Source organism: Aquila chrysaetos, chromosome 25 (genome assembly GCF_900496995.4).
Source record: "Aquila chrysaetos chrysaetos chromosome 25, bAquChr1.4, whole genome shotgun sequence".
Classification (NCBI taxonomy): domain Eukaryota; kingdom Metazoa; phylum Chordata; class Aves; order Accipitriformes; family Accipitridae; genus Aquila; species Aquila chrysaetos.
This window is the reverse complement of record NC_044028.1, coordinates 14,758,453-14,762,089: the sequence shown is the minus strand read 5'-3', so window position 1 is coordinate 14,762,089 and position 3,637 is coordinate 14,758,453. Positions and strand designations below refer to the sequence as shown.

At 46.1% G+C, this 3,637-nt stretch overlaps 1 non-coding gene across 1 annotated transcript; it reads left to right on the top strand.

Moving 5' to 3' along the window:
* The first annotated feature begins 344 nt into the window (after nt 1-344).
* Nucleotides 345-417, top strand: TRNAK-CUU. The gene has a single exon. It is a non-coding gene; the product is annotated as a tRNA-Lys (tRNA).
* The last annotated feature ends 3,220 nt before the right edge of the window (nt 418-3,637 follow it).

Below are 3,637 nucleotides of genomic sequence, written 5' to 3'. Positions count from 1 at the left end.
ACTAAGATGTTTAATGTCATACAGAATTGTTTATTGGAGTTCGCCATTGCAGTAAAAGAAAGTTACGTTATCGATTGTGTATAGCAGAGTGCATAACCCCATAGTATTTTTCAAGTGCACTCTCATCAAATGCAATACTTCTGAACTTGTCAGTGAGGTGCCAGTTAGCTATATTCAGTATTGGCCTGGATGAAAGCCCACTGAATTCAGGGGGAGTCTTTATATTTATTTCAATGGACTAGCTTCAAAAGCCTGTTCTATGGGACATACGGCAGAACCAGGTAAGCCTTTGGGCTGTCTTTTCTCACCCTCTTGGTTGAAAAGATGAGGCTTTATGCCTAGGTGCCTGGCTAGCTCAGTCGGTAGACCATGGGACTCTTAATCCTAGGGTCATGGGTTTGAGCCCCACATTGGGCGTTTTCCTTAGAATTCTCAATTCTTAGTGAGGCAAGGAAGGTGGTCAGCAAAACCACCACCATGGACTTCCAGAGGGCAAACTTTATCCTCTTCCAGGCACTGGTTGAGAGAGTCCTTTGGGAGATGGTCCTGAAGGGCAAGGGGGTCCAGGGGGGATGGAAGGAAATCTTAATGGCTCAAGACCAGGATATTCCCATGTGCCGCAAGTGGAATCACCAAGGAAAACGACCGGCCTGGCTGAACAGGGAGATTTTGCTAGGAGTCAAGAAAAAAAGGAGAGTTTATCATCTTTGGAAGAAAGGGCAGGCAACCTGGGAGGAGTACAGGGATCTTGTTAGATCATACAGAGAGAAAATTAGAAAGGCAAAAGCTCAGCTAGAACTAAATCTGGCCACTATTGTAAGGGACAATAAAAAATGTTTTTACAAATATGTTAACAGTAAAAAGAATCCCAAGCAGAATATCTATACTTTAAGGGATACAGAAGGCAACGTAGCCACCAGAGATGAGGAGAAGGCTGAGGTACTGAATGCCTACTTTGCCTCAGTCTTTAATAGGTAGACCAGTTATCCTCAGGGTACTCTGCCCCCTGAGCTGGAAGGTGAGGATGAAGAGCAGAATATACCCCCCCTAATCCAGGAGGAAATAGTGACCTACTACGTCATCTGGACACTCACAAATCTATGGGACCAGATGGGATCCATCCAAGAGTACTGAGGGAATTGGCGGAGGTCCTTGCCAAGACACTCTCCACCATCTATTGGTGATCCTGGTCAACGGGGGAGGTCCCAGATGACTGGAGGCTTGCCAATGTGACTTCCATTTACAAGAAGGGTCGGAGGGAGGATCTGGGGAACTACAGGCCTGTCAGCCTGACCTCGGTACTGGGGAAGATTATGGAATGGTTTGTCTTGAGAGCACTCACATGGCAAGTACAGGACAAGCAGGGGATTGGGCCCAGCCAGCATGGATTTATGAAAGGCAGGTCCTGCTTGACCAACCTGATCTCCTTCCATGACCAGGTGACCCGCCTAGTGGATGAGGGAAAGGCTGTGGATGTTATCTACCTTGACTTCAGCAAGGCCTTTGACACTGTCTCTCATGGCATACTCCTTGAGAAGCTGGCGGCTTGTGGCTTGGACAAGCGTACTCTTTGCTGGGTGAAAAACTGGCTGGATGGCTGAGCCCAGAGGGTTGTGGTGAATGGGGTGAAATCCAATTGGCAGCAGGTCACAAGTGGTGTTCCCCAGGGTTCGGTGTTAGGCCCCGTTCTGTTTAATATCTTTATCGATGATTTGGATGAGGGGATTGAGTGCACCCTCAGCAAGTTTGCAGACAACACCAAGTTGGGAGGCAGGGTCGATCTGCTTGAGGGTAGGGAGGCTCTCCAGAGAGATCTGGACAGGCTGGATCGATGGGCTGAGGCCAATTGTATGAAGTTCAACAAGGCCAAGTGCCGGGTCCTGCACTTGGGTCACAACAACCCCATGCAGCACTACAGGCTTGGGGAAGAGTGGCTGGAAAGCTGCCCGGCAGAGAAAGACCTGGGGGTGCTGGTTGACAGCCGGCGGAATATGAGCCAGCAGTGTGCCCAGGTGGCCAAGAAGGCCAACAGCATCCTGGCCTGTATCAGAAATCGTGTGGCCGGCAGGAGCAGGGAGGTGATTGTTCCCCTGTATTCGGCACTGGTGAGGCCACACCTTGAGTACTGTGTTCAGTTTTGGGCCCCTCACTGCAGGAAGGACATTGAGGTGCTGGAGCGTGTTCAGAGGAGGGCAACCAAGTTGGTGAGAGGCCTGGAGCACAAGTCTTGTGAGGAGCGGCTGAGGGAACTGGGGCTGTTTAGTCTAGAGAAGAGGAGGCTGAGGGGAGACCTTATCGCTCTCTACAACTGCCTGAAGGGGGTTGTAGTGAGGTGGGTGCTGGTCTCTTCTGTCAGGTGGCTGGAGATAGGACGAGAGGAAATGGCCTCAAGTTGAGGCAAGGGAGATTTAGGTTAGATATTAGGAAAAATTTTTTTACTGAGAGAGTTGTCAGACATTGGAATAGGCTGCCCAGGGAAGTGGCTGAGTCACCATCCCTGGAGGTATTCAAAAAGCGAGTGGACGGGGTACTCCAGAACATGGTTTAGTGGGCATGATTGATGGTTGGATTCGATGACCTTAAAGGTCTTTTTCAACCTAAATGATTCTATGATGTTATTGTTCTATTTATGGAAGCCTAGAAAAATGCTCTTTCTGCCCGCCTGCCCTTCTCCTACCCCCTCCCCAAAAGTTGAGCTTCAAATAATCTTAATTATGAACCAAATTTTGTATTGTGCAGGGAAGCTATTATTCACTGGTTTTGCGACAGTTTTGTACATTAGATCTACAAATATAGGGATTATTCCTATCTTATTCTTTTTCTCACGTTCTTATTTTATGAAGTGTTGCTAACCAGGCCATTTGTCATGGGTGGGCCAAGTAAGCATGTTCATCCCAGGTATCATCACAGTATAATCTTGTTGTGATTTGTGATATCATCATGTGAAACACTGAATTCAGAGGTGTCATTGGATTGTGGCTGAACATCTGTTTTACCATTGCACATGTTTGCTCAATGAGAGGTATCGCCTTAGAGGATCGGTGCCGTAGTGCAAAACTTTCTCAGTCATGCTAGCGTTGCTTGAGTTAGATCCTTCCAACACAGTCTAAAAGACTAGATGTTTATGTAATAAACACGCCTTTCCAGGGCACAGGTAACTTTTTTTTTTTTTTTTTTTAAGTGATAATATTAGCATTTGAGGGCACTGGATGTCTCCAGAAGTTTCTATAGAGTTATCAGGTTTTTAGGTGACCAATATGAATGGTACTGTAAGCTATGGTTTCCTTTCAAGTTAGGATATGTCACCAACTGCTACTGTAAACCAGATGAGCAATGACAGTTTCACCACCAGGGATTTTTACTTCCATAGCCTCCTTAAACCTTGGAATTTATCCCCAATTTTGATGTGAATCATGGAATAGAGTAAACTTATTTGTTACTGCTATTTCATTTTTTGGCAGTGTGGCTTGAACTCTTCTACTATATGTGATCCATGGGTATTACAAAGTTTTCATATGCTTGGTCTGTCTGAAGGATACAGGCAGGCAATATAATACTTCTTGCACAAGAAAACATCTTCTAATGTAACTGTAGGTTATTGCTTTCCCTCTTTAAAAATTGTTTTTTAAAAACATTA